The sequence below is a fragment of the Sus scrofa genome, chromosome 17 (genome assembly GCF_000003025.6).
Source record: "Sus scrofa isolate TJ Tabasco breed Duroc chromosome 17, Sscrofa11.1, whole genome shotgun sequence".
NCBI lineage: Eukaryota > Metazoa > Chordata > Mammalia > Artiodactyla > Suidae > Sus > Sus scrofa.
Window position 1 is genome coordinate 54652338 of NC_010459.5, and position 22249 is coordinate 54674586.

General features: G+C 44.0%; 1 long non-coding RNA gene across 2 annotated transcripts; it reads right to left on the minus strand.

The window, feature by feature from the left end:
• On the minus strand, positions 3755-21484 carry LOC106506721. Of its 2 annotated transcripts, none has more exons than XR_001302218.2 (4): positions 21166-21484; positions 7849-7952; positions 6766-6863; positions 3755-4933 (listed from the first exon to the last, which is right to left on the minus strand). It is a non-coding gene; the product is annotated as an uncharacterized LOC106506721 (long non-coding RNA). The 2 variants fall into 2 exon arrangements; XR_002339963.1 differs by lacking the exon at positions 21166-21484 and adding an exon at positions 15807-16387.

Sequence of the window (22249 nt, forward strand, 5' to 3'; positions counted from 1 at the left end):
GGGAGTTCCCATGGTGGCCCAGCTATTAAGGATCAGATGTTGCCACAGCTGCAACTCAGATTTGATCCCTGGTCCAGGAATTTCCATATGCCATGGATGGGGCCAAAAAAAATTATTATTATTATTTTTGTGTGTGTGTGTGTCTTTTTAGGGCCACGCTCATGGTATATGGAAGTACCCAGGCTAGGGCTTGAATCAGAGTTGTAGCTGTGGGCCTATGACACAGCCACAGCAACACCGGATGGATCCTTAACCCACTGAGCAAGGCCAGGGATAGACCCCTTGTCCTCATGTATACTAGGCAGGTTTGCTGTCTCTGAGCCACAGTGGGACCTCTTTTTTTTTCTTTTTTTTTTTTAAGTGTGATTTACAAAGTTGTGAGCCCTCCTCTGTATTTCTCCAGGTTATTAAAGATTTTCTGTCTTTCTGAGTTTTCAAATATACAGCAAAACACTAGAAAATGCATCAGAGAAACCCTGCAGTGTCAGCATGGGGGAATTCAAAGCTTCCACTTGGAACACAGGGCACCCACCATTCATGCACATCCTATTGCATTCGGGTTACCTGGGATCCGGTATGAGTGGAGCCCACGAGGAGTTGTTCAAGGGGCATCTTAGCAGAGCGCAGTGGTCTGGGCACAACCACTGCTCCTCAGCACGGAGCCGGGCCTGCTGCTGGTGCCACCATCTGTTAGATAAGGACGCAGGAGCCCTCCTGGCCTTGCTGATATTTCGTCTCCTATCAGCAGATCATAAGCTGGAGTATTTCCTTAGTCATAGAGACTGGCCGTTTACTGGGATGTTTGCAGTAGGAACTACAGTTGAAGATAACAAAATTAAACACGAATGTGAAATATGTATATAGGCTTTCTTGTTGGGGGCTTCAGATCGTTTTGCCATCTTCGGATTCTTCAGCTAGGAATCGTTTTTTACAAGTAGAGATTTGATTTTTTTAAAAAAAAAATCTTTCCCATGACATTTGAATGTTTAAATCTTTTGAAAATATTTACATTTTCTGACCAGTACAATATCATTTATGGTTCCTAAGATTAAGAAAATAAGAGAGGGAGTTCCCGTCGTGGCTCAACCGTAACTAACCCAATTGGTATCCAAGTGGATGCGGGTTCGATCCCTGGCCTCGATCAGCGGGTTGAGGATCTTGCTTGCGTCGCCCTGAGCTGTGGTGCAGGCTGGCAGCTGCAGCTCCAATTCAACCCCGAGCCTGGGAACGTCCATGTGCCGTGGGTGCGGCTCTAAAAAGAAAAGAAAAAAAAAAAGAGAGAGAGAGAAAAAAAACTAGAGAGATTTGGCAAGCAATTATGTAATAATCTAGCAAAGAAATTCTTGAGCAAGAGTATATGGGTTTGAGTTTATTGGAACATTTGAAAGCTATTAAAATGTTCCCCCCCCAAACTTATTTTTGTCCTTTTTACTTGAGGCATACAACTGAAAAATAACATTACAATATAAATGAATCATTAAGCCAATCAAGCCAAGAAGCTACTGCCAAGAGTCTCTGTAAAATACTAGAGGAAGTGTCTGAAATCCATTGTCAGGCTTCATCTAGGTGTTAAGACCAACCTTTTAAGGAAGGGTGGCCAGATCCTCAATATTCAAGTTTAGTTTCTATTTATTGACCTGCATCGTATTAAAAATACTAACTTCCAAACTGTAGGGATAGGTGCAGGTTATCTATATGATTAAACTATATAGAATATATGTTTATATGTTGAATAACTATAAATAGTAAATAGGATATTGTGGAGGCCACAGTAGATGAATCAGAAATATTCAGGATAACTCCACAATAAGTAGAAAAATACTGTTCTTAGGCCTATGCACTGCTATATGTATTTTTAAAGTTTTATTCATTTGTTTGTTTATTCCTTTATTTTGGCCATGCCCGCAGCATGTGGGAGCTTCTGGGCCAGGGATCAAACCCGAGTTACAGCAGTGACAATGCCAGATCCTTAACAGCTAGGCCAGCAGGGAACGCCTCTGCCGTATTTTTTTTTTTTTTTTTTTTTTTTTTTTTTTGGTCTTTTTTGCTATTTCTTGGGCTGCTCCCACGGCATATGGAGGTTCCCAGGCTAGGGCTCGAATCAGAGCTGTAGCCGCCGGCCTACGCCAGAGCCACAGCAACACGGGATCCGAGCCGCGTCTGCAACCTACACCACAGCTCACGGCAACGCCAGATCGTTAACCCACTGAGCAAGGGCAGGGACCGAACCCGCAACCTCATGGTTCCTAGTCGGATTCGTTAACCACTGCGCCACGACAGGAATTCCTCCTCTGCCGTATTTTAAAAACAGGAGTTCTGAAATTTTATGTGATCACCGAGAAAAGTCCAGAGAGTACATTCTTCTAGCACACAATCCTTACAAGATACTTTTTGCTGTTTATGATTAGAAAGACTTACTGTTCATTTTACAGAAAATTTGAAAACTGCAGAAAATACCCAGAAACCCAACACACGACCCTCAGAAACAACCAGGGTTCCTAAATTGGTGTGTTCCCGTGCAACTTTGGAAACATGGCATAGTACCTGGGTTTATTCTGATTTTCTTCACCTCATCATTCACAATGATGATTTCTCTCCTGTGCTGTAAATAATGTTAGCTTCTTAAATCAGGCCTTGTGTCCTTTCTCTTATAAAAATGTACAAAATACAAATGCTGTACAGGCTCCCCCCACACCCACCCCCACCTCCTTCTGGTCGGCAGAAGGGTGCAGAACAGCTCTGAAAAGTGAAACAGAAGAAGAAGAAAAAAAAGGTTTCACTGACAGTTGAAATAAAACCCTAATAGGTAAAGATTACCATACCACTGAAACTCTTTTTTTCCCTTTGTATCCTAAGATATTTCAGAGCAAATTAGCCAGGAATAAAGACCACAAAAGAGGTATTCACATTGTAAAGGAAAACCAAATTGACAGGGTAATTATCTTCTTTTTAAAAAATCTTCACTCTGGCCACAGTGCTGACCTCTAGGGAGGGGCCCTGGGAGGCTGGGGGACCCCAGTGGGAGGGGAACAGGTTTCTTCTCTGTGTCCCCTTTGTACCTCTTGAACTTGATATCAGAAACAGGTGTGAACTAGGACAAAGATACAGAGGTAGATTTTTTTAAGTACAGTAATGCATGTCTGTATTACAGACTTAAGGGACCAAGTTCATTAAAGAGGCAGCCTACCACCTCTGTTTCTCACCACCTAAGCCTCTCATCAGTGCTCTTTTCTCAATTTCCACTTCAGAATCAAACTTTATGGGGGGGTAGGTTGCACAGTTACTAAAAATAGGAGACCTGCTCCATCTTGTCCAGGAGTAAATCGTCAGAAGAGCCTTGACAACGTCCCCAAAGCTAGATGATCTAACTGTGTAAAATAGAAATACCTACAGTTGGTTATGAAATGGGTCTTTAAAGCATCTGTATTTGTTGCTACTCTAAGCATTTGTTACCCAGTCTTATGCACGGCTGACCTCAAAGAGAGTGAATCCCTGTGAGAAGGTGAGGGGGTGTCAGATTTGCTGTCCAAAGTGGGAGATGCTGGGAGTTCCCGTCGTGACTCAGCGATAACAAACCCGACTGGTATTCATGAGGACGCGGGTTCGATCCCTGGCCCTGCTCAGTGGGTTAAGGATCTGGCCTTGTGGTGAGCTGTGGTGCGGGCCACAGATGCGACTTCGATCCTGTGTTGCTGTGGCTGTGGTGTAGGCCGGCAGCTGCAGCTCCAGTTTGCCCCCTAGCCTTGCCCAAAAAGAAAAAAAAAAAAAAAACCACCAAAGGGGGAGATGCTCTCTGCCGTGGGGACCACACGCCTTGCACCAGTGCATCTGTATCAGCCTGTGATGCGCTTTCCCTGCTCCCTCCCCACCACAGGAGTAATTGAGACATTTTCTGAAGCTTTACGTATTTATGTATTTTTTGGCTACACCTGTGCTTGTGGAAGTTTCGGGGCCAGGGATCGAACCCATGCCACAGCAGCGACAACACTGGATCCTTAACCTGATGAGCCACAAGGGAACTCCAGACATTTTCTGAAGCTTTAAATCCTTTCTCTTCCTGAGTCAGTATGGACTTTGCCCAATCTATTTCCTTGAACTATTTCCACCACGCATGGATGAGCGATGCCAGGAAAGCACAGTTTCTTGGGGAGCACAAAACGCTAATATGTGCTTACGCACTTGTATAATATGAGCTTTTCTTGCAAAACGAGGACAAGTGATTCTGGCTTTAATTCACAGTGTTAAATGTGGCAAGATTTGGGATTTGATAGACAGCATGAGAATCTACTTGGGGGCTCCTTCCTTTTTGTCTTTATTCTATTTCAGTGTGACTGTCTGTCTGGCTTGCAGAACTAGCGTAGCCATTAGCCCACAGCCTGAGCAGGGCAGACTCCTGAAACCAGAGGAGTCACCCAATCTGTCCTGGTCTAACCCACCAGACGTGAGTGACAAAAAGTCTGATTGTGTAATTTTCTCAGTAAGATGACCTGAGGCTAGTGCCTCGTTTGCTTTCTATAGTCTAGAAAATGATTCTAATGTGTTTTGGATTCTTCCGCACTAAGCATTTTTTTTTTGGCTTGTGAACAGGGCCTGAACTGGGGTTGCCTTATTATAAGACTGTATTTTGAGAACATGTGGTGAAAGTTGGGATTTTCCTCTCCCTCCTTTCTTTTCCTTACTGCTTTAAAAACAAGATAAGCCTGTATGCAAATAGAGTCCCCAGTAACCACAGTAACATTCTCCACCTTATTTATTGAATTGCAGAGTCTTCCTTCACCGATTAAGCTCTATTTGCATACCTTTAACATGAGAAACATTTATTCCAGTAATGAGTCATTTGAGACCTCGTCTGGGTTTATATTCTGAAGCTGGATGTAACAGTGCTAATGCCGGAGGAATGGGTATCTTCTGCCTTCAAACTTCAGGATTTTCTCTGTGCAGAGAGAGACAGAAGAGAGAGAGGCTGCTGGTTTTGGTTTGTTTGTTTAATTCTAAAACGGAACTGGGCCTAAATGAATTAAGGATAATATTTGAAAACATACCTCGTTATTTACTTCGTACCCTAAAGAAATATACACTGTATGACATTTTAATGGTGTCAAGAGAGAAAGAACTTGCTCTTCTCTTCTGGTCTGAATAGAGCTCATCGTATAAAGGGTAATAGCTTTGTCTTCTGAATATTTTCTCCAGCTCGATTGGGATGTAATTGACACATAACACTGTCAGCTTTACTGCACAAGTTCATTTGATACATTCTATTTTACATTTTTAAATGGAAAAAAAAAAAAAAAAAAAGGAAAGAAAGAGAGAAAGAAAAGGCAACCTCAATTCTTTTCTCAGAAAGAACAGGAAGCCTGAAGGAGGAAGTATGTGACAGTTTGTTTTTCAACAAGTTCACGTTATCAAGTGAATGAAATTCCTCTGGAAGCTATAAAAACGAAGATGGAAGGATGGCTGTGTTCAGATAGCACAAAAGACTCCTCAATATTTAGAACCTTTTTTTTTTTCCCAAAGCTAAGTTATTCATGAAAGCCAATTATTGCACTTTTCCAAAAGGAAACACTGAGTCATTCATGAAATGATCTAAGATTTCGAAACACGCTTACACCATTTTTTTTTTTCTCCTCCTTTCCTACCTGTGCCAAAAACAGGCTCAGAAAAGCCAACCAGTAACCGTGGCCTAAATCCAGGAAGCCGGCACCAAATTTGTCCATACTGCGGCAATTTCACAAAGGCTCCCGCTGCCCCAGGGGATCACAGTCCCACCCAAGCACCCTGGTCCAGAGAGGAGGGGCCTCTGTGGCCCCTGCTCTGGAGGGCCTGTGATGAACTAGACACGGTAGTTACTTGGCCATACCCTGGCCTGCCTCCAAGTTTCATATGGAACAGCAGAGGGGCGTGGGCCCACAGATAGGCAGGTCCATGTTCCTAAGAGGCGTTACATATTTATGGCCAGAGCCCTACAGAATTTGGGCAGAGATGGAGTCCAGATGAAAATGTGTTTGGCGAGGAAACACGGACCTCTCGATCCATTTATCAAGAGGGCTTAAGCTTAGGCCATTAAACCCTGTCCAAAAACAGTCAGCCCATGTTCGAGGAGTCGGGAATAAACAGTGAGGGAGGTGGTTTTAACCTCGGGACAGCTGAGGAAGAGTATTTCTAGGGACGAATTTTTAAAAACATGACTTGAGATACATCTGCAAAGAATTGAACCAACCCAAGTTTCTGAACAGGCTCCGTGGAAGCAGCTTATTTCATCTTTGCAAACACCAGTAAGTCCATGTAGATAAATAATGTAGACAAGGAAATCATGTTTTCATCCAAACAATACAGAAGAGCTTGGAATGGTGCCTCTTTAACAGAATGTCTGCATTGTGCCACTAAAAGGATTTCACAGATAGATTATCTTCATATGACTCTGCAAGGTAGAAAGGGGAAGTGTGTTGTCCCATTTCAAAGATTAGGAAACGCTGGCTCAGAGAGACCTTGACCTTTCCAAGGTCACAACGTTAGTCCATTACAGAGCTCAAAGTTAAATCCAGGACTTCTGGCTGAGAGTGCTGGCCTGTCCCTGGGATGCCTGGTGCCTTGTAACCTGAGTCTTGATGTCCCCTTCTGTACATCCAGACTCTGTAAGCTCCTATGCCTGTTGCTTTTACGGCAAGCCCGGGCTTTCCAAGCCCTGGAACTCCCAAGGAATACACGAGTCTTGTTTCTACCCCTTCCCTTGAAGATCCTGGTCCTTTTTCACCACAGAGGATGTACCTGTTTGAGGAGGAAGCAGTTTCGATTCTGCCATTCAAGTAGAATGACTTCCTCTGTTTTCTCCTTGAATGTATTTTTGTCTTAGTTTATCCCGACACCTAAAAAAAAAAAAAAAATCCCAGATTCTGCACTGCGTGAAGGATTTTTCTTAAACAAAACAAAACAAACCCCTTTCTTGTCTACTAAAATGTTACGAATAATCATCAGTACTTTTTATTTTTCTCTGTGTATGTGTATTTATTTTTCACATTTGTTTACAATGATTTTTTTTTTTTGGTTACCGAGGGAAAAATTATTTTTAAAAACTATCTTAGCGTTTTTTTTTGTGTCACTCATATGGTGTAATTCACACAATGGATTTTCTTGCTAACACCAGTAGAAAACAAACCAGCAACGTGTTCTTTAGATAGCCCTTATTTAGAATATGCCCAGGGAGCACTGGTTAAAAATTGATGATGCGGGGGCAGTCTTTCTCCGGTGATTTTTGTAAAATACCTAGGAGACTTTGAACATTCTGTTACAGAGTTTTACAATCCCAGGGAGAAGGACAGAGGGTAGCGTTCACCAGGAATATTGCTTTATAACTCAGCTAAAAGTCCCTTTGGCTTGAAGAGTCCCTCCTCCTCGGTGCCAGAGGCTGGGAGAAGTCAGCATTTTCTCTTTTTCACTGGCATTTTTACTCTGCAGAAGCGCTGTCTTCTGTGAAGGATTCCATTTTCAAAACACATGAAAGAAAACTCTGTTCTTTCAGTAATGACTTTCCCCCAAAGGTCCGTCCCTCCCAACTGGGGCTGGGGGAGGGGTGTTACCCACTCATTTTGCAATATTGGCCAACATTTTTATGCCTCGATCACCATGTCTCAGAGGGCTGTTCTAAGCATTTTATACCTGTTCGCTCTGTGTCTCCTTACTGCAGCCCAGTGGGGCAGGTGCCATTTTACAGAGGAGGAAAAAGGCACAGAAACGTCAACTCACCTGCCCCAGATCACACAGCAAGAAGCCCTGCTCTGACCCATTATACTTTGCTGCCTCCAGGCACTAATGCAACCAGCAGTGCACCTTCAAGGAAGTCAGCTCACTGACCTTTGTCCCAGAGGCAGAATTTTTTTCCTAAAGTCACAGGAGTGTAGGTGATAGTCGGGGGAATCTCCTACAGAGACTCGAATCCGATAGAGAGCTGGGACCCACTGAAAAAGAGAAGGTGAGGGACACTGATTTCCATCAGCACTTCATTTCTACACATTAATATTCCCTTTAAACCCTTGAGCCAAATCATTTGTTGCAACACCAACAGGTTGTGGTTCCCTAGCTACTAAGTCAGATAAGCTAGAAAATAAGACCTGTCTTTAAGAGTGAGTGCTACTTACTCTAGCTTTGATCAACCAGATTCATTTCAATTCATTTTAAATGCCTAAAAAAACTTAAACTGAAGTGTTAAAACATAGATGATTTTATTCACTAGCTGAAGGACTCAGAGTTCCTGTCTTAAAAAAAAAACAGCAATTGACAAGCACACTAGAAACAAATCAAAAATGCGACCAAACAACAAATTCGATTTAGCCATAATGCTCGCAAAAATAGATATTTCACTTAATTATATTTTCTGGTTACTCAGATGTCCACAAAGAACAGCTTTGTTTCAGCTTTTATGTATTTTAAACACATACTAGAAATATACTTATATGTATATATAAATATTTCTTGTACATTGAAAAATATACAATTTTTAAAAATCTTTCAATATGTGTAATATGTCCTCTTTTATAAAACAAGTTTGGATAGCAATAAAATCAACCACAAGTAGGAAAAAAAGTATCATTTTTCATGGATACTTCACAATTCTTCAGCGCCCTGATTCTGAGCTGACTAATCACTCATGATGAAAAAGAAGGTATCTGAAGTTTTACCTACATGAACTGGAACCTTCTTTTTTGGGACCAAATTCCTAATATCAGTTCTGTTTGCACGATTTATCTCTTTCTCCTTCTCAAGGGGAAGTGAAAAAATAAAAGGCCTCCATTTTTACACACACATTTAAAAAAATTTTTTAAATATGTATTCTTTTTCATATTTGTTTATTATGGTTTATCCTAAGATACTGACTATAGTTCCCTGTGCTGTACAGTAGGCCTTGCTTTTTATCCATCCCACAGACAGCAGTTTGCATCTGCTAATCCCAAACTCCCAGCCCAACCCTCCCCTTCCCGCCTCCGCTTAGGAACCACAAGCCTGTTCTCTACGTCACACACACACACGTTTGTTTTTTTTTTTAACTAAAAAAATTTTTTTTTTCCTTTTTAGGGCCACACCTGTGGCATATGGAAGTTCCCAGGCTAGGGATTGAATTGGAGCTGTAGCTGCCGGGCTATGCCACAGCCACAGCAATGTGGGATCCAAGCTGCATCCATGACCACAGCTTGCAGCTTGTAGCAATGCTGGATTCTTAAGCCACTGAGCAAGGCCAGGGATTGAACCCTCATCCTCATAGATATTACTCAGGTTCTTAACTCACTGAGCCACCAAGGGAACTCCACGCACACATAATTTTAAATGCAGCATCCACTCTGTGGATACTGCAGTGAGATTTTAATTTTTTTTTTTTTTTTTTTTTTTTTGGTCTTTTTCTAGGGCTGAACCCGTGGCATATGGAGATTCCCAGGCTAGGGGTCTAATCGGAGCTGTAGCTGCTGGCCTACACCACAGCCACAGTGACTTGGGATCTGAGCCGCCTGTGCAACCTACACCACAGCTCACGGCAACGCCGGATCCTTAACACACTGATCAAGGCCAGGGATCGAACCCACAACCTCATGGTTCCTAGTCGGATTCATTAACCATTGAACCACGACGGGAACTCCTTTATTTTTTTTATTTTTTATTTTTTTTTGATACTGCAGTGAGATTTTAACAAGAGAAAGAAAAGCTGCTATCTTTGGGACACAACTGAAAAATCCAGAATTTATACGGATCATTAAGACCTATCTTTATGATCAGGCTGCTAACCACTAAAGAACACATACAAATGCTATGACAAGTATAATTTAATTAAGCTCTCTGTTCTGTGGATAATGAAAAGATCTGAAGGCCCCCTTTTAAAGTGAACTCAATGTAAATTCCACACAAGAAAGTTGAAATGATTTCATCGTATGAAAGAGTTCAATGAACTTTTAAATCCTTATTGTGTGTAAGAGAATTGTACTGCGAAAGCCAAATATCATGAACACAAAAGGCTATGCCAATCCGGAGTCCCATTATGGCTCAGCAGGTTACGAACACTACTAGGAACCATGAGGATGTGGGTTCGATCCCCGGCCTCACTCAGTGAGTTAAGGATCTGGGGTTGATGTGAGCTGGGATGTAGGCCAGCAGCTGCTGTTCCGATTCGACCCCTAGCCTGGGAACTTCCATATGCTGCAAGTCTTTGGCATTAGAAATCTTGGATTCAAATAAATTAAAAAAAGAGATTGCTGAGATGACTCATCTGCAATCTGGGTAAAATCATGGACGTGTGCAATATACGAAAACGGTGGACGACCATTCAACAGCACACACCTACCAGGCAATATTTTCGGGGAATAAATAAATCTTACAATGATATATAAAACTCACAATGTCCTTGAAAATGTACTTTCTGGAGTTCCTGTCATGGCTCAGGAGAAACAAATCTGACTAGTATCCATGAGGATGCAGGTTCGATCCCTGGCCTCACTCAGTGGGTTAAGGATCCGGCATTGCCATGAGCTATGGTGTAGGTCGCAGATGCAGCCTGGATCTGGCATTGCTGTGGCTGTGACTGTGGCCTGCTGGTGAAGCTCTGACTCGACTCCTAGCCTGGGTGCAGCCCTAAAAAGACAAAAAGAGAGAAAGAAAGAAAGAGAGAAAGAAAGAGAGAGAGAAAGAAAGAAAGGGAGAAAGAGAAAGAGAGAAAGAAAGAAAGAGAGAGAGAAAGAAAGAGAGAGAGAAAGAAAGAAAGGGAGGAAGAGAGAAAGAGAGAAAGAAAGAAAGAGAGAAAGAGAGAGAAAGAAAGAGAAAGAAAGAGAGAGAGAAAGAAAGAAAGAGAGAAAGAGAGAAAGAAAGAAAGAAAGAAAGAAAGAAAGAAAGAAAGAAAGGAAGAAAGGAAGAAAGAAAGGAAGAAAGAAAGAAGGAAAGAAAGAAAGGAAGAAAGAAAGGAAGAAAGAAAAGGAAGAAAGAAAAAAAGAAAGAAAAGGAAGAAAGAAAGGAAGAAAGAAAAGGAAGAAAGAAAAGGAAGAAAGAAAGAAAAGGAAGAAAGAAAGAAAGAAAAGGAAGAAAGAAAAGGAAGAAAGAAAAGGAAGAAAGAAAAGGAAGAAAGAAAGAAAAGGAAGAAAGAAAGGAAGAAAGAAAGAAAGAAAAGGAAGAAAGAAAAGGAAGAAAGAAAGAAAAGAAAGAAAGAAAAGGAAGAAAGAAAAGGAAGAAAGAAAGAAAAGGAAGAAAGAAAGAAAGAAAAGGAAGAAAGAAAGAAAAGGAAGAAAGAAAGGAAGAAAGAAAAGGAAGAAAGAAAGAAAAGAAAGAAAGAAAAGGAAGAAAGAAAGGAAGAAAGAAAAGGAAGAAAGAAAAAAAGAAAGAAAAGGAAGAAAGAAAGGAAGAAAGAAAAGGAAGAAAGAAAGAAAAAGATACACTTTCCTACAGCCATGACAAAATGGGAGCCTCCAGCTGATACTGAATATGTCTTCCAGAAGGAGGCTTGGTTTCCCTGACCCTGAGGTCTCAGCTAGGCAGGATAACCAAGTTGTCACTGCTAGTGCGACAGTCTGGAAAGCTCTCAAAAACTTCATGTCTGATTGTTAGAATAGTCAAGGAGATTTTCATTTCCAAATACTCTCCTGCTACATGGAAGGAGAGAAGAGAAGCAAAACTGTGAAGCTCTCGCCCCACTCCACGTCTGCAGCACAGGCGCATGACACGGACTGTCATGTCACATCACCCAGGGGCCTCCTGTCACCATACCCCCCTCATAGTGGAAGGGCTCTGGGGGGGTGGCCACAGTCCATGTCAGCTGGATGTTGTGTGGAAATACTGGGCTACTACTGATGAATGTTCCACTTTCCCAAAAGGAGCCAGAGGTCTGAGTTTTTATGTGAAGTCTCCACTTTCTAGACACCACACACTGACCCAAAGGCCCCGTGGCCACATTCAGCCTGTGAGCTTCAAATTCAGGGTCACTGCTGTGTATTCACACAGCTCCAGGGGGGACCATTCAGAGAGCAGTGCCCAGAGCTGTGCAGCATGGCAGCCTGGCCTCCGAATCACAACTCACTCATTCTTCATAGCTTCTAGAATTTAGACCCCAGGCCTGTTCCATTCTCAGCCTGACTGGTGTCTAACCCACAGGCAGCACTGGATAAATATTTGTTGAATGAATCAGGATCTTGCCTTCTTTACAAAGATTTGCCAGCTGACTCTAGCCCTTTCTCTCCTTCTAAAACCTTCCTCCTCAATACTGTCCGTCCATCCTATCTTCACAGCTTATAAGCTGTGTGACCTTGGACAAATTACTTAACCTCTCTGGGCTTCTGTTTTCTCAACTGTAAAAGGAAATGACAACAACTCTCAATCTTGTTTGAAGACTAATTAATTAATAAGTGTAAAGTGCTTAGAATAATGTCTGGCACATAATATGTACTCAATATATGCTAACTAGGATTATTTAATCATATCTTAATTAATCATCTTATAGTTCGAGTATCTTTCTTTCAGTTAAATTGACAAATCCTTTATTTTTTTATTTTTTGTCTTTTTTAGGGCCACACCCGAGGCATATGGAGGTTCCCAGCCTAGGGGTCTAATTGGAGCTGCAGCTGCCAGCCTACACCACAGCCACAGCAACGCCAGATCCTTAACCCACTGAGCGAGGCCAGGGATTGAACCTGCAACCTCATGGTTCCTAGTCGGATTGGTTTCCACTGCACCATGACAGGAACTCCCAACAAATCCTTTATACTGAATCTATAACTATTTTTTTGGCTCTGCCCACAGCATGCAGAGGTACACAGGCCAGGGAGACTGAAACCACACCACACCAGTGACAACACTCGGTCCTTAGCCACTAGGCCACCAGGGAATCCTGAATCTATAGCTTTTTATCTTGTTTCCCTCACAGCAATTAACATGATACCCCCTCCCCCACGAGAAGAGTTCCCACTGTGGCTCAGCAGTCATGAACCTGACTGGTATCCATGAGGACTCGGGTTCCATCCCTGGCCCCGATCAGTGTGTTAGGATCTGACGTTGCCGTGAACTGTGGTGTAGGTCGAAGATGCAGCTGGGATCCCACTTTGCTATGGCTCTGGCCGGCAGATGCAGCTCTGATTCAACCCCTAGGCTGGGAACTTCCATATGCCATGGGTCTGATCCTAAAAAGACACACACACACACAAGATACCCCCTACAGAGTCAATACTCAATAAATATCAGGGAATTGATACATACACATTTTAGCAAGTATACTAATTAGGATCTGAATTAGTTGTGAATAAGAGAAAAACACAAGAGTTTATTTCTCCCCCATGAAAAATAAATGTGGGGGTTCCTGCTGTGGTTCAGTGGGTTAAGAATCAACCGCAGTGGCTCAGGTCGATGCAGAGGCAAGGATGTGATCCCGATAGTGGGTTAAGGATCTGGTGTTACCACGACTGTGGCTTGGATTCGATACCTGGCCCAGGAACTTTCATATGCCGTGGGTGTGGCCATAAAATTTAAAAAAAAGGTTTTTTTACACTAATAATAATTTTAGAAAAGAGAGCTTCTCATTTATAAGTGTCAGTGTTCACTCGTAAGGGTACTCTCTAAGGACAAAAGACATATACATAAAACTGGTTGATTAAGCAGTATTCACGAAAGTTTTCTTATTACGGACAATTTCAAGCAAATACCGATAGAAGAGAGAATAATGTGCCTCCAGCCACCCATTACACAGCTTTGATGACTATTAGCTCAGGAAACTCTTGTATCATCAACACACCACTTCCTCCTCTATGTCATGCTGATGAAAATTCTAGATATCAAATAATTTCATCTATTGATATTCTTGTATCTCTAAAACATAAGGACTTCCTTCGAAAGCATTACCTCAATATCATTGTCCCACCTTACACAATTAGCAATGTCTTTAATATCATCAAAGATTTTTTTGCCAGTGTTTAAGGTATCTCATAGGTTTCTTCTTCTTCTTTTTTTTTTTTTTCTTTTTAGGGCTGCACTTGCAGCATATGGAAGTTCCCAGGCTAAGGGTCAAATAGGAGCTGCAGCTGCTGGCCTACGCCACAGCCACAGCCACACGGGATCCGAGCCACGTCTGCGACCTACACCACAGCTCACGGCACAACGCCAGATCCTTAACCCACTGAGCAAGCAAGGCCAGGAATCACACCTGTGTCCTCATGGATACTAGTCAGATTTGTTTCCGCTGGGCCACGACAGGAACTCCCCAGACTTCTTTTTTTTTTTTTTTTTTTAAGTTCATTTGTTTGACCAAGAATCCAAAGTCTTTTTTTTTTTTTTGGCTGCACCCACGACCTGTGGAAGTTCCCAGGCCAGAGATCGAACCTGCACTGCAGCAGCGACAGGAGCCAATGCTGTGACAATACCAGATACTTAATCTCAAAGAACCACATGGAATTCCCAAGAATCCAGTCTTGACAATGCAGGTGGCCGACATGCCACCTGTTAATCTATAGCTGCATAGTTCAGTGCAGTAGCCATCAGCCACATGTGGCTATTTTTGTTTTGTTTTGTTTTGTTTTTTTGTTTTTTGTTTTTTTTTTGTCTTTTGTCTTTTTGTCTTTTGTTGTTGCTATTTCTTGGGCCGCTCCCGCGGCATATGGAGGTCCCCAGGCTAGGGGTTGAATCGGAGCTGTAGCCACCGGCCTACGCCAGAGCCATAGCAACTCGGGATCCGAGCTGCATCTGCGACCTACACCACAGCTCATGGCAACGCCGGATCGTTAACCCACTGAGCAAGGGCAGGGACCGAACCCGCAACCTCATGGTTCCTAGTTGGATTCGTTAACCACTGCGCCACGACGGGAACTCCTATTTTTTTGTTTTTTTAGGGCCGTGCCTGAGGCATATGGAGGTTCCCAGGCTAGGAGTCTAATTGAAGCTACAGCTGCCAGCCTACACCACAGCTCACAGCAATGCTGGATCCTTAACCCACTGAGCGAGGCCAGGGATCGAACTCGAAACCTCATGGTTCCTAGTCGGATTCATTTCTGCTGTGCCACGACAGGAACTTCCACATGTGGCTATTTAATGTTAACAAAATTAAAAATTCAATCCTAAAAAAAAAAAAATTGAGTTCCCTGGTGGCTCAGTGAGTGAGAAGGATCCAGCATTGTCACTGCTGCAGCTCAGGTCGCTACTGTGGCTCGGGTTTGATCACTGGCCCAGGCACTTTCACATGCACAGATGTGCCCGCCCCTCCACCAAAATATACAGTCCTCTGGCCACACAAGCCACGTTTCAAGCACGTACTAGCTGCCTATGGCTGGTGCCCAGCAGTGCGGACACAGGACACATCTCCATCATCACAGAACATTCTCTCCGACAGCCCTGCTCTGCAGGATGCACCTGACCGGTTTACCCCCTGCAATTTATCTATCGAAGAAACTGGGGTGTTTGTCCTGTAGACGTCCCCACATTTTAAACTCTGCTGATTCCAACCTCTTCATGTCATCGAACATGTTTCTATGTTCTCTGCACTCCCTGTAAACCAGGAATTAGACTTAGAACCTTGATTAGAATCAGGGTCGATTCCTTGGTGCCGTTTACAATGACGGGCAACCCAATTCTCAGTATTGTGTTAAAAAAAAGTGCAGAGCGAGCAAAATCTAGAAGGATGTACACCAGAAAACCTTATCAGTGGCTATTTTGGGGAAGCAGAATGACCTTATTTTTCGCCTTATTTTTGCTGATTTATCTTTCATTAATTATTCCCCCGCGCGTGCCTCTCTCATGAAAAGCAAATAATCACTGCTATTTATTGCAAACAATGTGCCAAGCACCGTGCTGACAGATTCACTTACATGAGCTCATGGAATCCTCGTGACAATACTATGAAGTAATTGTGATCTCCACGGTTGCAGTAAACACTCGGGAAGATTAAGTAACTCGCCCAAGGTCATCTGGTCAGTATCTGGGGGAGTCTGGATTTAATCTCTCCACTGTCTGCCTCTCAAGGGATTCTGATTTTGGTGCGTGTAGACTGCAAGCGGAGAGACGCAATGACTGGAAAACGCTGCCGGGTTATTTTGAGGCAGACCTGGGTCAGGGAACTGAAGCCCGTCCCTGCCTACCACCAGGCATCGGGATCCACAAACATCTCCGCTGCCAGAAGCTACTCTCAGCTGGAAGGTATTCCACATCTGGCGCGGACTGAGCCTGCAGCCTGTCTGCCCAGAGCGTGTGCTTCACAAACGCAGCCTTGGCTCCCCCGGGTCCCGGAGACCAAGCCGGCGTCCAAACCCCCGACTTCCCTTCCCTGCAGTTTTTGCTCCCAGGTGCCACTCTTGCAGGGATCTGCTTCCTGCTGCCTCCCTGCCCATGCCAGGGACATCAGGACACATCCATGCACCAAAACAGACCAAGATTGCTGCCCTGGTGGAGATCACAGGTGAAGGTTTGGGAGGAGAGATTTTAAAAATACATACATTTTCCCACCGTAGCTCACCAGAAAGGAATCTGACTAGCATCCATGATTCGATCCCTGGCCTTGCTCAGTGGGTTAAGGATCCGGTGTTGTCATGAGCTGTGGTGTAGTTTGCAGATGTGACTCAGATCTGGCGTTGCTGTGTCTATGGTGTAGGCCAGTGGCTACAGCTCCGATTTGAGCCCTAGCCTGGGAACCTCCATATGCCATGGGTGTGCCCTAAAAAGGCCAAAAAATAAAAATAAACAAAATAGTAAGTTAAATATAGAGAAAGCCAGATGGCAATAAGCTGTGAGAGAAGGATATGAAACACAGGGAGAGTGTGTGTGTGTGTGTGTGTGTGTGTGTGTGCGCGCGCACACACACGTGCCCTCATATCATTTGGAGAGGATGGCCAGGGCGTGTTCTCCAAGGCAGGGGTGGACACACCAGAGACTGAGGGACAAACCCAGCCCGCTGCCTGTTTTGGTGCAGCTGTGAGCTAAGCACGGCTCTTCCATTTTTAACTTGTTGGAATAAAAATCAAAAGAAAGACATTTGGGAACACATGAAAACCATCGGAAATTCCATTTCAGCGTCCATACATAAAGTTTTATTAGCTCACAGCTCTGCTTGTTTGTCTGTGGCCGCTGTTGCACGACAAAGGGTTGAGTATTGCCAAAGAGACCATGTGGCCCGCAGTGCCTAAAATATTGACTCTCTGGCCGTTTGCAGCAAAAGAGAAAGACCTGAACTAAGTGAAGGAGCGAAGCACACATTGCTCTGAAGGAATATCCAAGTAGGTATTGCAGCACATGCAAAGGCCCTGAGGTAGGATCACAGCCGATGTGCACTTGGCGGGAGAAGGGATGCACGGTGACTGGAGCGCAGCGGCTGGGTCAGAAAGCACAGGGACCACATCACGTGCAGTCCGCTGTAAGGCCTTAGGCTCCTAGCCTGAGCGAGATGGGAGCCTTGGCAGTTTTGTGGCGAGGGGCCATGTGGTCTGGCTTATTTTAACAGATTTCCCTATTTTAAGACCAGACTAAAGTGAAGTGGGGCACAGATGGAAACCATGAAAATGGTTATGAGAAGATGAGGGGTGACACAAGGAAGTAATGGAGGAGTTCCCATTGTGGCTCGGTGGGTTAAGGACCCAACTAGTATCCATGGGTTGGGGTTCTATCTCTGGCCTTGCTCAGTGGGCTAAAGATCCAGCGTTTGCCACGAGCTTCAGCATAGGTTGAGGATGGAGCTTGGATGCATCTGGCCTTGCTGTGGCTGTGGCGCAGGCCAGACGCAGCAGCTCTGATTCTACCCCTAGGCTGAGAACCTCCATATGCTGAGGGTGTGACCCTAAAAAGACCAACCCCCCCAAAAAAAAACTGAAAAGGAAGTGATAGAATTGCTGAGGTTTATTTAATAGGATTCTTAATAATGTTGAAGGTAGATTTGGCAGGACTCGCTCTGGATTAGAAAGGGGAGCTGAGTGAAAGGAACAACTGAGAGTGACTCCAAGGTTTTTGGCCTGAGCCAACAGAAGCCTGGAATTTTCCTTCTTTTCATCTTTTTAGAGCAGCACCCATGGCATATGGAGGTTCCCAGGCTAGGGGTTGAATGGGAGCTACAGCTGCCAGCCTACACCACAGCTCACAGCAATGCCAGATCCTTAACCCACTGCGCGAGGCAAGGGATCGAACCTGCGTCTTCATGGATGCTAGTCAGATTCGTTTCCACTGTACCACGACAGGAACTCCACCAAGATACACATATGGTGTCATCATGTAGGGCTACGGTGAGCTCTAGATGCGACTGATGAGTCAAGACAGAAGAGATAAAATAGAACTCACTGGATGCTCCCCGTTCCCATCCCACACAGCCTCCCCCCTGAGCTCTCATCTTGCTCATAATAATATCCTAAGCACCCACGGTGTCAACCCTGTAGGATCACTACCCCTTCCAACTCCTCCTCCCGTCCTATCAGCTCCATCTCATCCTTCCCTTTCCTCCAAAAGATCCAGCTCATCCAGTCTGAGGCCTCTTGTCTGCTCCCCCTTCTGCCCCGGAGGCTCTAGGTGCAGACTTTTGCAAGCCTGCTGGCCCATTCCATGCACAGGTCCGTTAAGACCAGCTCTGCAGGAACCTTCCCCGACACACCCAACAAAGAGCTCCCTCCTCACCCCCACCACCCCGTGTCGTCTTTGTAAATGCCTGTGTTCAGTATTTGTCCTCTCCTGCCAGACTGTAGGCTCCCCGAGGGCAAGAACTTTGTCTTACTCTGGAGCCCAGCCGGCACTTGGTAGGCACTCAAAATATTTGTTGAGTACTTTAATAGAGGAATGGATGAGGTATGATAATTTTCTGCTTTTTCTAGTCTGCAGTCTGTACCCCAAAGCCCAGCAATCCATCCCCTAACCTTTTGCTTTAGAAGCCTCTGACCTCAATCACAGGCTTAAGAGCCTGACACTCGACATTCACACAGTCATAGAGGGAACTTGGGGGGCAAGACGGAGCCACACTGTGTTGGGGCAGCTGAATAAGATAACCAGTAGGTGCAGATATAAATTCAAGTGAAGAGTTCCTGGTTAAGGATCCAGCATTGTGTCTGCAGTGGCCGAGCTGCAGGTTTGATCCCCAGCCCAGCACAGTTGCTCTGACTGCAGGTTGCCGCTATGGCTTGGATTCCTTCCCTGGCCTAGGAACTTCCATGTGCCACGGGTGTGGCCAAAAATTATAATAAATAAATAAAGTAAAAGAAAAGAAAAGAAAGTGAGTGCAGGGGAGGGGCAGGACATACCCCTTCTAGCTTTGCTTCTTTTACTATTTCTGGGAAAGGGGCTTCCTGTTCGGTTCTTGGCAAGGTGAGTTTTTGGTATTTGGGTGTTTTCCTGCACGGGCAAAAACACCACCATCAGGAGAGGAGATTTTTCCAGGGATCTCCAAGTGGGAGCCAAACAAAGTGACTTTGGGTCTCTGCCAAAAAGGAGAATCAGCTCTCTTCTATTCCTAAAAGAAAATTCCCTTGGAGAAGGAAAAAAGGGAAAAAAATAGCAGTTATGTTGAAAGTACAGAATTTAGAAGTGCTGCTTGCTGGAACAGAAAGAGAGATTTTTAGGGCAGTGAAACTGCTCTGTGTGATGCTATAACAGTGGGTCTGTGTCACGATGCATTTTTCAAAACATATGGAACTGTACGACATAAAGAATGAACCTTAGAGTAAATGATGATTTATTGGTTAATAATCACATATTGAGGAGTTCCTGCCGTGGCTCAGCGGAAATGAATCTGACCAGCATCTGTGAGGACGCGGGTTCGGTCCCTGGCCTCGCTCAGTGGGTTAAGGATCCGGCATCACCGGATGAGCTGTCAGTGTAGGTGTAGGTTGCAGATGCAGCTCGGATCTGGCATTGCTGTGGCTGTGGTGTAGGCCAGCGGCTACAGCTCTGATTCAATCTCTAGCCTGGGAACCTCCATATGCCTCGTGTATGGCCCTTAAAAAAAAAAAAAAAAAAAAAAAAAAAAGGTAAAAAAAAATCTTATATTGATATTGGTTCATCAGTTGTACCAAATATAGCACAGTCATCCAAGATGTTAATAACAGGGAAATGGCCTGGGGGACCGGACGAGGGTAAATGGCAACTTTTTGTACTTCCTGTTCACTTTTTCTTTATACTTACAACTGCTCTGAAAAATAGCCTTAGTTTTTTAAAAATCATAAAAGCTTAAAAGGCAGACTTTTTAATGCATGTACATCTTGTGACGATAAGCCTTCATTTCACTATTGCATAAATAGGCAAGAGAAACATGTTTAAGCCCACAGAAGTCTTAGGAGAGTGAAAAAGACACCACCAGTTACTCTGGAATCCCCTCTGCCGTTCCTGAGTTTGAACAGCGTGTGTGGGATTTGCTGGGGCCGTTGTTGCTTTTAAATGTCAGAATTTTGTCATCCACAGAAAGCCCTCAGAGCTCTGTGACTCTTAAAAGACAATATCAAATGTTTCAACAACTGACAAACCTCAGACTTCCTGTATTTCTGTAACTTGTAGTTTTCCCTTCCTTCTTCTTTTAATTTGTTAGTGATCTCTCCGGCCGCAGGCTCTCCCTGCCACACATCCCTCACTAGATCACTAGATCAAAGGTGAAGCTTTGCTAAGTAATCAGTGTAATTTCACCCGTGTGGCGAGCTATTAACAACAGACCTTACGGGCGGTTTCAAGGACAACCAGCCTATTGATCTGGCAACCAGAAGACTCCTATCGGGCCAGCGGTAGTAGACCAGGGGCCGTGTTTTGCACACCATTCCTGTTCCTGATTCACTTGCTCCCCAGTGAAATCCTGCAGGCTCAGCAAAGGAAAATACACCCAGCGCCTCCCCACCCCCACCCTGGCCGCCTGGGTTCCTGCCTTCAGGAAGGAATGTCACTGTTACAAATTAGACAGGGAAAGAGAAACCTCTTTTCTTTGACAAGCTTTTTTTGTTGTTTTTTTCTCCCCCCACCCCCGAGATTTGTTTTCCCACACATAAGGTTTCCTTCCAGTCGTTACACCTTTACGTGGATGTTTTTGTAAAGCACATATTTCTTATGTAATAGGGTTTGCATTTGTGGAATGAGGAAACTTTCCTGCTCCTATTTGTTAAAATCGAGTCAAGGCGCTGGTGTGATAGATCACTCCGAGCCGTGGAAGGAAATGATTCACCGCCGAGACCGTAACCGAAAGTGTTCTACCACCAGCGACGAAGGCATTACAGGAGGTACCTGCACAAAGCGGACGCTCCTCCGCCCCGCTCAGCTCAGCCTCTCCCATCACCTCTGCTCCGGTTCTCTTTTTCCTGCAGCTGAAATAATTGATGCTGGAAACGCATCCTCCATATTTAATTTCTAAAAGAAACCCACTCACTGATGCTTTTAATCATCCACATCTGTCCATCTGCTTCCATATCGTCTTTCCCAGGCTACCATCTTCTCTGAACTTGAACTTTTTGCGCTTAAAACATGTTCACCCTTAACACTTGTTGGATGAATGCATGAATAAAATCCCAAATGTGGGAGTTCCCATCCTGGCTCAGTGGAAACGAAACTGACTAGTATCCCTGAGGACACAGGTTCGATCCCTGGCCTCACTCAGTAGGTTAAGGATCCAGCATTGCCGTGAGCTGTGGTGTAGGCAGATGTGGCTCAGATCTGGCGTTGCTGTGGCTGTGGTGTAGGCTCAGTTACAGCTCTGATTCAGCCCCTAGCCTGGGAACCTCCATATGCCAAGGGTCCATCCCTAAAAAGACAAAAATAAAAAACAAAATAAAAGGCTTTGGATGAAAACTACTCTATGAAACTTCTCAGATGGATAAAATGATTGAAGACCAAATCATATAAGGGCTGTGGCTTAAAAAAAAAATCCAAAATGTTCTGAATGAACCCAAAGTTGTAAAAATTAAAGATATGTTAAATTTTTAATGAAGTACATTTTTATTTAAACAAAAAACATCTTGGAGTTCTCTTGTGGCAGCAGGTTAAGGATCTAGCGTTGTCACTGCAGTGACTTGAGTCACTGCTGTGGGGTTCGATCCCTGGCCCTGGTACTTCAGCATGTCACAAGGGTTCGGCCAAAAAAAACAAAACAGAAACGAAAACAGAACCCATCACATTAAAGCAAGTACGTGGGAGAGGCGAACATGGGACATGCTTATTACTAACAAAAAGATGCCCCCAAATAAAACAAACGAAAAATGTATATTTTGTTTCCCTCTTAATGTTTTGGTGAAGGAGGATGACAGACAGACCTCGAGATTCATCATTCTCTACAAAAAGTGACGTGAAATATTTCTCATTTGCCTTTATTTAA